Here is a 12,466-nt window from a genome sequence, read left to right on the forward strand (position 1 = left end):
TAATTGTATTCTTCCTTCCAATATTCTTTCATTTTAATTTGGCATTCTTCATTTATTGGTCTAAATTTTGGGTAGCAAGTTGCTGATACTCTTGAATAGCTCTTATGATTCTATCCAGCAGAGGATACATTTCTATGATCACTGCAATCACTTCTACACAGAAAATGTTCCATAGGGTTTCTTTTAAACAAAATGAGTGACATTATTTATTGACAATAGGCTCATATTAATAAATAATAGATCATTTAAACAAGGTGGAAAATAAATCTGTGAGGCTATTGACAAATTGGGTATTGGGTAAAGTATTCATGGAAGGTGAGAATTGAGGTGGCCTTGGTCCATAGGTAATAAACAAAGTTTCTATAGGGCTTTAGAGTTTATTTTGCACATTTATTCATCACAATTATTAAGTAACCACTACTTAATGCAGTGAAACCCCAAATTATACTCATGTCTTTTTATTATATAAATCCTATTATTTTCTTACTATAACACACTCCATTTACTGTTAGTAGATGAATACACGTTTATTTTTCATGTTGGAGGCATAAGGTTTTTATGGGTGGTTAACATAGTAGCTACATCATAATAACTGTAAGGAATTGAATGATAACTTCACCTGCTATTTGATTCTGAGTGGAGTATCTCTTGTTATTCTTTGTCTAAAACCTACATTGCCTTGCCATTCCAAAGAAAATGCGAAAAGTGTAGGGAAAAAAAGTCTGTTTCTGTTCCCAATGCAGAATTTGGGAAAACCAGTCACTGAAGGAGTGGAATGAACATGGACATACATATTGGAATAGGAGTTTATGGAGCAATGTGACAACAGTATGGTGCTGAGACTGAGCATCTGTGGAAGGTTTTGCCCAAATACCAGGCCTCTGATTTGATCATATCTGCTTTTCCAGTGTCTGAGAAATGACTCTAATATTAATGAAATTTCTTGGTAGTCTCTGAAAGCCATTAACAAAGTTTTATTTAATACTATTTGTGAGTTGTTAAAATCTCAGCTGCATATTCGATTAAGCAAAGTTCTGATTTTATTTACTTGTCGTAGGTAAGGATCTCTTCATTTTTTTTCTCTTTTTCCAACAAAGCAGACATTTCTTATGGTAACATTTTCTGAGTAGAAAATTTCCATGTATTTGCAAAAGTAGTTAAATTCAAGGTGTTGAACGTGTGGTAGGTTATCAGTGGTTTGAGAAATAAAAGGTGACATAGGTAGAAATACGTGATATTAAACTATATAACCTAACCGAAGTTAAAAATAAAAACAAAACCACTTCAATCATTTATCTTGATCTACTCACCAAGTGGCTGGGTCATGATCTGTAAAGTACTTAGAAAGGACCATGCAATTTGATCTAAGTGTCCCAGGGTAAGTATCAGCCTCATTAATGCAGCAATGCCTAGCACATCGTAAGTGCTTAATAAATGTATTTTGACTGAATTAGTAACTGAGTAGAGAACTGAGTCGAAACCAGTTATATGAGGACTAGAACTGCTTTTTTACTTTTGATTAGACTGTATCACCTGTTCAGCAATGGGTTAGCTCCCTGGGAAATGTTTTAAAGATTTATTTACTCATTACTTAATTGTTCATTCATCTATTCAACAAATGTGTTCTGAAATGTACTTATTATTAGGAAAGGTAACATTGTTGGCTTTTAAAAATGCAAAGGTGGATGAGAAGTAGGAAGAGAAATAAACAATTAAATGCAATGTGGTAAATGCAATGATAGCAGAAAGTTCAGGGTGCTTGGCAACACCATATCTGGTCTTTGATGTCAAGGACAGCCTTTGAGGGTGATGATGTCTAGATTCAGCCTACATCTTAGGAACATGTGGAAGTCAATGGGACTAAGATGAGGGGTCATGAGGCAGGACAGTGAAAGATGATCCAGGCAGGAGGAAGAGAATGTATAAGGGGGCGTGTAGTTCAAGGATCTGAAAGTCATTCAGTAAGGCCACAGTAGAAAACAGAATATCACTTACAATTTTACATATTTCTGAAGAGAACTATGAAGCCACAGATGGAGAGAAAAAGAGCTCATGAATTAAAATTGTGGTTGGATAAATAGGAACAATTCAGAAAGAGTCCATCATTTTACAGAAATACAATTTTCTATTTTTGAGCTGTCCAGACATGATAATAGAAAAAAAAGAAACTTTAGCTGAATCAAATGTGATATTCAAGAAACACAACAAATAACACTTTGCAGCATTAAAAATCAGCAAAAAACAAGTAATCCTCTTCTGAAATGCAGAATATATATGAAAAGTGGTATCACAAAAACTTCAAAATTACAATCATTTCATCGGTTTATAATGTAATGGTGATGTCCAGTTTTTCTTATGGTCTTACCTTGGCCATGAATATCCAAGGAAATTAAAGACCTCATTCTGAAATGAAAGGGAAGAAAACTCTTTTGCTCCTCTTGTTTTCTTGTGTTCCTGGAAATAGGTGTCAAACCCATATATTTATAACTCTTTTTTTAATCCTGACTACCAATTTGGTGACAGAAAATAAACATGGAAAAACCCACACATTTTAGGGTCATCTGGCTGATGACAATGAGGTTTCCCTTAATCCCTAGGAGGGTTTTGATACAGTTACACATCTATCATCTTGACATTGCTCCTTGGTTGACTTCAGCTGCTCTTCAGTGGACCTTTTTTTGTTTGTTTGTTTGTTTTTGTTTTAAGTTGTATCTTTTTTTTAAAATTTATTTATTTTTTCAGCGTAACAGTATTCATTGTTTTTGTACAACACCCAGTGCTCCATGCAATACATGCCCTCCCTATTACCCACCACCTGTTCCCCCAACCTCCCACCCCGCCCCTTCAAAACCCTCAGGTTGTTTTTCAGAGTCCATAGTCTCTTATGGTTCGCCTCCCCTTCCAATTTTTTTTTTTTTATAAACATATAATGTATTTTTATCCCCAGGGGTACAGGTCTGTGAATCGCCAGGAGGAAAGCCACAACTGTTACTTTGGTGTACCAAAATAATTTCGTAAAATCATTAGAAGAGCAATGATACACAGTTTTAGGTCATTTGATTGTATCCAACTTTATTTTACTTTTGGTTTTAGGAAAATGGGCGACTACTTCTTGGCAGGACCAAGCTACATTATTTTGGAAGTCCAGTGCAAAATGCAAATGCAGAGCCCTTTGTTCAAACAACACCAAGACCCAAAACTGTAACAGTAGAGCCTAAACCAAGAGCAGGACATGGTGTACCTCATAGGCTTCACATTCATGAAGGCAGCCCCAATTCTTAGCACACTACAGGGGTCTAAACTACACTGTATTTGTGATATATGATGTTGGCATAAAAATTTAGTCTGGGAAGAAGAACCCTGAGAAATCTACTCCTGAAGGAATAGTGTACTACTGTTGGGACTTCACCATTAGAGAAAAAGAGGTTTTTAGTGTCCCTGTGCCAGTAAGCATAGAGAGGAAGTCCAAGTTGAGAACAGAGCAAAAGGACATGTTTCAAGAGAACTGAGTGGGAATCCCACTTCTGCCACCCACTAACCAGGCTTGGGCAAGTCTTACATCTCTTTTAATCTTGATTTCCTTACCTATAAAATAATTTTTTGTGCTATTTGGAAGTGAATATGCAAAGAAAATATGGAAAAATGTATACAAGTTTTTTTAGATTTATTTATTTGAGAGAGAGAGTGCATTGCAGGGGATGGGCAGAAGGAGAGGGAGAGAGAGAATCCCAAGCAGACTCTGCACTGAGCATGGGGCTCCATCCCACAATCCCAAGATCATGACCTGACCCAAGACCAAGAATCAGATGTTCAATGAAATGCACCACACAGGTGTTCCTGAAAAAAATGTATATGAATTTTTTTTAAAATGACAAAGTACTACACAAATATAAGGTAGAGTTATTATGGAGTAAATAATAGTGGTAACAACAATACTAATAATAAACAAGAAAAACACTAGCATACTCAGGCGCAGTGTTTCTTTGGAAAAACTGTAAATTTTTAACATCTTTACTGGATGAGTCCCATAGTTTTATACAGAACATACAGTTTTCTCCTTCACATGATAGAGGGAAAAAATAGTTATTTATGAATAAATTCATATTTTGAATGTGGCTTAATTATTTTAATAAAAAATTTCCACATCATGAAAAAATATGGGATTCAAGTTTCAGTGAATATTTGCTGGAATAAAAGAATACTTAGAAATCTACCTCAAACTTGCTATAGATATTAAAATAATATTTGTTTCTTTACATTAAATAATAACTCATATCCTAAATAAAAAACAAGCAAAGAAAAATTTACCATCAATAAAATATGCTGATTTAAAATGAGTATAAATATACATAAATTTTTATTTTCCAAACTTCCACACGCACTCCATTCCATGTGTCAGAGAGCAAATTATCAGCCGTGAATATAACATATATAAATAAAGCAATTCCCATTTGTCCAATTGCAGGCAAAGGATTTATTTGAAAAGAAGAATTATCCCCTCACCTTTATAAGCAATTTGGTTTCTGTATGTGCTTATTGATGGGTGCTATTTTCACAGTTCAGCACTAATTATTAATTTGTATTTTCAGGGGGTTATGCATATAATTCTCATTATTCCCATGAGACTTTTGTAAATAACACTTTAGAGCAGAGGCTGAAAATGTGTCTAGCTCTCACTTCTGGTTGCATATTACCTCACATTATAATCCTGTTGAGAAGTCATAAGTGTTAGCTGGTATTATACCTCCACACTCAAGGTACCCATATTTCAGTGAGAAGAGAGGAGTTTTCTGTTAGAGAAGCACAGAATGAGAAGTTGGTCCCTGGGTACTTTTTCATTTTAGTGGCATGCCATTAGCATCTTGAATATTTCAATGTGAGCACAAGAAAGTTCATAAGGGGATAAAATAACAATAATAATGTCAGATTTATATAAAGTCTTATCCTGAAAACTCTTAAACTGCTTCCAAAGCAGGATTAGATTAGATTCTTATCTGAGCTCTTTTCCACCTTCTTTTTTATTTTTGAAAAACGAGAAACACGGAACACTAATAATTTCCAATCATATTGTTTCTTTCCCTGGAGGATTCACTTATCATTTAAATGTGTTTTTTTCTAAAGTGGGATAGAAATAGGATTTTTTTTCTTTTGATGTATTAGTACCTAAAACAGAATTTGAGGGGGTTTTTTGTTGTTGTTGCTTTTGTGTGTTTTTTGTTGTTGTTGTTTTGTATGTCAAGTTAATGCTATTGTTTTGAAATTTTCTATTTGATTAAATTTGATAAATAAGGTTTGGAGTTCCCTGTGACTAAAATATGTGCCAGCTATCTGAGGAATACTGAAATGAGCAAGGCATGGAGTCTTGTCCTTAAGATACTCACCACCCACCAGGTAGTTAATGCACGAGCCAGCTATGGAAATTGCTCTTAAAGAAGTACAAACATAACAAGATGAGAGGGCAAATCAGAAAGATGAGGTTAGGAGGACAAAGAGGGTAGTTTGGGACAGGCAAGAAGAGCTTTCTGGAAGAGGTGACATTTGAGCTTTACAGCACAAGTAAGAACTCCAAGTTCAGCATTTCAGATAAAGAGTCTGAGAAAGAGTATGGAGAGACTACAGATGAACTGGGAAATAACGAGCAGGTTTTATTGGCTTTTAGTCTGTGATAAGAGAGTTAAGGGAGAAATATGTCAACTGCCATGATAAGCTTTTGTAATTTATTCTGTATACAATGATGAATGCTTATGAAGCAAAGAGTGATGTTATAGGAGCTGCACTTGAGGGAGATGACAATGTCAGAATTGTGTGAGACTGACCTGAATGGGAAAATCAGGTATGGGTTGTAGATGACCCTTTCCATGTTTAATGGAGGAGGCTTGAATATTCTAAAATCTCTCCGTCCTTAGAGAGAATAAATCATTTCACTGGTGATGATGTTAGTAGTGAGAAGCCTAGAACTGAAACCATGTTCAAGAAGTGTGGGGAGAGGGTTTTGTCCAACAGACATACTTCATAAAAAAATTAAAATGACATAGTTCTACTGTTTGCTAGAAGGAAGTTTGAAGTGTTTTTCAAAAAGATTGTTTTCTTCAGTAAAATAGAGTTTCCCCTGTTTGCATTAGTGATTTCAGACAGAGAAACGCTGAAGTCTGAAAGTATAAAAAAAATTAGTAATTCTAAGTAGTGGATTCTAAATTAGTGAACTTTTCAAAATTTTGCAGAATATTTCCATATATTTGTAAGTGCTTAAAAGACCTCAGTGAATGTTGTCTTTATCTGCAGTGCTCATGTTATTCTGGAAGTGACATAACAACTTTCTCAGGTCTGAAAACAAAGAACATCTCTTATAATTCATCAATCATATTACATATAAAAATAGCCTATCTACATCCTTGAAACAAATAATTGTTAAGAAACTACCACAGACTCAAGTTCTTTGGCATAGCTGAATTGTATGAGCTACATGATTATTAATTTCAAATGTGAATTTCTGCTTGTGACCTGTTGTTTTATTTTCTTCTTCAAATCTTATTCCTTGAGGCTTGCCCCACCCTCTGTGGTTTTATATCTTTTCTCAAGAGTATATATATAACCTATTTGTTTGGTTACTCAGACTGAGGCTTCAGACCAAGGAATTGGAAGTTGCTGCCTCTTGACAGCCTGTGCTTTTTTCTTCTATCATAAAAAGGATCCTAAGTAAAGAACACCAGCAGTGACTTGTGTAGCTTCTGGGCATTTTTTTGTTCTTGTGATCTAAAGTCCACTTATTGTGTTTTCTGTTATTTGGAGGTCATCAAACTTTGATCACTAGGGGGGAGTGTGGGGTTTTGCCTTGATCTGTGAGATCACACTACAGGCTGATTTTTAAAAACACATATGAAAGGTTTATTTTAAAATAAAAGCCACAATTCGTTTGTGTCGATGTAAAATGCTTAAGAATGGTGAAATGCAAAACAGCACTAATTAGGATTGATTTATAAATGGAGATAGGAACACGACTAGTGATACTCAAACTCTTCAAATTCATTTGGGTATTTTGTGAAAGATAGCACTGCTATCCTTGTCTGCACCCATTTGGCCAGATGTGCAAAAGCCTACTATTGGGTTACCACAAGTAAGTAGGGCAGGAGGGTGGTAAATAGAGTGATTTGCCATACCATGTGCCCATTTTGTTCACTACTGACCACGTGCTATACTCAGATTGGAAAGATTAATTCCTTTCTTGTCTTTCAATGATAATATAATCATTTTTGAAAATGCAAATGAGTATACCTTCTACTAAATAGAAGCAACAAATACTTTTATTCATTAAATCATAGTATTGTAGCACCAGAAAAAATTTAGAGCTCATAAAGGACCTTCAGTGGGCTTTGATGGCCTTAATGCTTGCCAGAGGTCACTGAGCTAGATAAGAAGGAGATGTTCCTATAATATTCAGCTCCTGACATTAGTTCATTGTTTCCTTTTACACCAATCTATATTATTACTTATTTTTACAAATTTACTTGCCAAGTAATCTTTTAGCAGAGAAGGATTTTATTCTATTATTTCAATTGGTACTTTAAATTACCTGGAGAGAATTAACAAATGCTTCCAAAGTCTATGTCAATTCCACTGAACTGATATATTCTATACTTTGGGAGATGATTTCATGAAAGTAAAGAGAAATGAAAACCATTTGAAACCCAGTGTGAATTAGATTATATATGAAAGGATAAATATGTTTTTCTTTTCTTTCACGTTGAAATGTATAGTTTGCACTTTTTTCTTCCTCAGTATCTTCAAAGTCCATCTTTTGTTACTCTATTTTTTACTGTCTCACAAATAGAAAACAATTTAAACAATGTAGTGAGGTATAATCAGAAAACCTCTGAGTAGAAAGCAAATTTAAAGTTTCATTCAAACTAAGAACATGTCTGGGACTCTCAGATATGTTTGTCATCTCTATAGAATGCTTTTACTTCTTCCTAGCTATGAGGAGTATTTATGATACTCAAGTATTCATCCAGTCATTCATGAACAAACTAAATAATGGCTATATTCACAAAATGGTGCATTAAATTTAGGTAGCACACCAAAGAAAATATAAAGCATATGGTTTTTCACTTCAAAGTATATGCCATCTTATCAGAAAACACAATCACACACACACTCAAGTTAACTCAAGTTAACTCAAGTTAAAAAATAATAAAAAACAAGATATGACGAAACTTAAAAATCAGAAATATCATGATCACTAGAGGAAGTCACAAAGTGGATAGGTTTTGAAAAATGGTTAGAATTGATAAGTGGAGGAAAGAGAAGCCTTATAGGTAGGTTAAGGATAATCTCCTATGAAGAGTAGGAGTTAGCAATCCATGAGCTGAGTTTGAGGAGCCATGAGTTGGCCAATCTGGCTCCAATGGAGAATCCATGAGGAAGAAACTGTAGTAGATTTTGAAGCAAAAGTGACAGAACTTGAATGACAACAAGAAACTATGGATTTGATTCCTGCTGATCAGCATCACTCAAAATGCTCCTCCACACAACAAACCTTGTTAGGAATAAAAATCTGTAGCTAAATAATTGGAAGAAACATGCCAACCCAAGTCCCATCCTGAAGATTTACTTGAACACCAACATGTTAAAGACCCTGAAGAAGTAGGGATTAAAATTCTGATATAACAAAATTTTTCAAAATCCATAGACCAAAAAAACCCCAAAACAGCAAAAAATAAATCAATAGACATCTGTACCCATGAAGTTTCCACCAAAGGGTCCAAAAAAAATTGAATATATATATAAAGAGATTTATTGTGAAGACTTGCCTTCCACAATTGTGAGTAGGCAAGTCTGAAAATATTTAGATTAGGCTATCTGGAAGGACAGACTGGAAACTCTCAGGCAAGAGCTCAAATGTCAATTCTGTTCTTAAAGACTTTCAACTGATTGGATTAGGACAACCTAGATTTTTTAGGATAACCTTCTTTCTCTGAAGACAACTTTTCTTGCAGGTGCTAATTACATATAGGAATACTTTCAGAGTAATACCTGGATTAAGATTTGATTGACTGGTTGGATACCTGTAGCTTAACCAAGTTGACATATCAAACTGACCATCACTGCACTTTCCTCCTTTAGTATGAGCCTTTAGCACCTTAGTGCTTAAAACTAAATTAATTAAGTTGATCCTTTTACCTGATCTATGTATGTATTCTGTCATATATTGCTAAAACTTAATATTAAATGTAGATATCACATTTAAGGTTATAAAACCTCTCTCCTGATATTGCAATTAGCTGCAATTAGTCATTATGACCACTTACATTATTGTAGGCACTTTAGTAGATACTGGGGTTTTCCTAGTGAGCAAAGTAGAAATGACATGATGGCTGGCTTCATGGGCCTTATAGCAAACTGAGACATAGAGACAGTTTATGTAAATATCTTCAATTAGTGTTTTCTCAGCTACTTGTAAGCCTTAAAGGAAAAATAATTATTTTGCTTCTTTTTTTAGATTTATTTATTTGAGAGAGAAAGAAAAAGAAAGAGCATGTGTGAGTAGGGGGAGGGGAAGAAGGAGAAGGAGAGAGAGACTCCTCAAGCAGATTCCCTACTGAGCATGGAGCCCAAAGCTGGGCCTGATCCCATGATGCTGAGATCATGACTGGAGCTGAAATCAAGAGCTGGCCACTTAACTGGCTGAGCCACCTGGGAGTCCCTATTTTGCTTCTTATAAGCAAGCTGTATTAAATATTAAGAATTCATTAATTCAAAGAATCCCTATTAAATGTTAGTTTTCTAGTATTACTTTCAAAAACATATTGTGAGATTTCTACTTGATACCAATCTTTTCAGGTTTTGGAAAAACTGCAATAAATGATAGGCTATTCATAGATGATAAAAGGCTAGAAGTTTCTTACAGATATTCATTCAATGAGCACAGAACAGCTCATCAGTTGGAGAGGTATAGGAAGAAATGACCTAGAAATTAAAGCTTGGAGCTGTATCCTTGGAGGGGCCTTTGCCAAATGGAGAATGATGAACAAGACTTAATGGAGAATATCATATACTTCACAATAACGACCTTGGAAAAGACACTTCCTGTAAAAAGGAGCAGTAAACTTGTTGTTAGCTTGTCCCATTTTTTTGTTTGTTGTATCTCCTCCATCAAGGAGAATGATAAATGGATGGAAAATATTGATAAAAGGGGAATTAAGCCTACAATGCTTGGAGATATTGCACTTGTTTCTTACTCTCCTAGATCTGCATGATGATAAGAGAACATGGTCTTGCATTCTTGGGTTCACCTGTTGGATCATTCTGTAGGTAAAGCTGTGTCTGGAGCAAAGCTAGAGGGGATAATGTGAGAAGAAAGTAGCGGATAGAAGGAGAAAGCATTTAGGAAAGGGAAATGTTCTTGCTGGTAGCAGGAGAATGGAGTGTCAATGGAGCTCTTTGCCCTTTAGGGAATAGTGTGGTCAGCCTACCCCTGCACTTTTATTTTTGTGACATTGTATGATACTTGCATATTCTTAAATAATACCCAGTCAGGACTGAGCAAATTGCTCAAGTCACATGTCAGGGAGTTTGTGCTTGGAGGTAAACTGGTTCCATTCAGTATTTTTTCTTTAGACTTCTCAGTCAAATCTCAGTGTTGGGTATGAGATGAAGTTATATGTCAGCAATTTTTCTGACATTTGGTAATAGCTATTTCTTATCATCTAAGCCAACAAGTGTCCTGTACTGAAGGACCAACCTAGAATTAAGAATTACTTGAAAAGGAATGTTGCTTTGTTCTCTATTAAATATTTTGCAAAAGAATAAAAATCTTTAATTTCATTTTTCTATTTTAATGAGAATTCTAGATTTTTTACAATAGCAAATTTATCAGATTTTTCAAGAATGTTGTTTGGCTTTCCAGTGAATATTTTACTAAGGAATAAAAATAATTTTCAGTTCTCTAATTTAATGAGACTTCTCATTTTTTTTTAAAGATTTTATTTATTTATTTGACAGACAGAGATCACAAGTAGGCAGAGAGGCAGGCAGAAAGAGGAAGGAAAGCAGGCTCCCTGCGGAGCAGAGAGCCCGATGCGGGGCTCGATCCCAGGACCCTGAGATCATGACCCAAGCAGAAGGCAGCAGCTCAATCCACTGAGCCACCCAGGCGCCCCAAGACTTCTCATTTTTAAAACAGAAAATTCATTAGTCTCTTTAATTCTGAGAAGTGTGCTATAGACTTATTGATAAATCTATGATAAATTTATTCAAAACACTTATTTCCCTACTTTAAGAATTTTGTTGATTTTAAAATTGCATTTGTAGTTTAATAATCCTTCTATTTGTAATTTAGTTTGCTTGTGTGGTGACACAGGGTTTTCTGACATTTTGTTGACAATTGTTATTAATATAAAAATGATACTTTTGGGGCACAAGGCTGGTATAGTTGGTTAAGTGTCTGACTCTTGATTTAAGCTCAGGTCATGGTATCAGGGTCCCCAGATCTGAGCCCCCAATTGGGCTCCAAGTTCGAGTTCAGTGGGGAATCTGCTTGAAATTCTCTCTCCTGCTTCCTCTGCTCTTCTCCCCACCACCAAAATAAATAAATAAATAAATAATAAATCTTTTTAAAAATGCTACATTTATGTAGACATAATTTTCAATCAGTGAACTTCTAAAAATAAACACACTACATAGACACTTTGTAGTCATTGTCCCATAATCATTTTTTGGTAAATACTTATGGTGTAAAATTTGAATAAAAGTAGTTTTCTTTCTTTTAATGGAAAATACGTCAATACGAATAGAAGTATTATAATTGTGAGAGAGAGAGACCAGGTTTATTATGTTTTTTGTGCTTCTCCTAGGAGTTTTATTTATATCCTTCTCATTCACCCATGTGCCTTTTGTTCAGGGTAATGTATTCTGCTTTAGTATACTTTTCAGTCTCTTCCAATGCATGGACTGCCAAAATTATAAGATTAGGTACAATGGGTTTATGTTTTGGATATATGTCCATCAGGGACTTAACGGCTGAAATTGTCAACTTGGACTCACACCAATGACCTCAAGCTAAAAGGCAAGTGAAATTTCAGCTGTGCTGTAGAATACTTGTAAGTATATCTTCATTAAATCAATGATATTCTCCAAAAAAGAGTTATTTCCAGTCAAATATACAATTTGCTTCCAATATCAGATGGCATAAAAGAAAAATTCAGCAAACAAAAAAGTCTCAGCCAGATGCCAAGAGCCTGATTGTACCTTGGCACCTCTCCCATTTAGAGATGCTTTTCATAAAAAGTGGCGCATCATGTGACATCATGTTATAGTCTTCTCTGAGCGATTATACTTTAATCTCTAAATGACACTTATTCAGATGGAAACCTCAAAAGTATAACATCTAGTGGGTTACCAGTCTCCCATATAGTTTCAAGAGCTCTTTTGATCTGTTGGACCCAGAAAGAAAATATTTCTTTGTCTACTG

This window comes from Meles meles, chromosome 14 (genome assembly GCF_922984935.1).
Source record: "Meles meles chromosome 14, mMelMel3.1 paternal haplotype, whole genome shotgun sequence".
NCBI lineage: Eukaryota > Metazoa > Chordata > Mammalia > Carnivora > Mustelidae > Meles > Meles meles.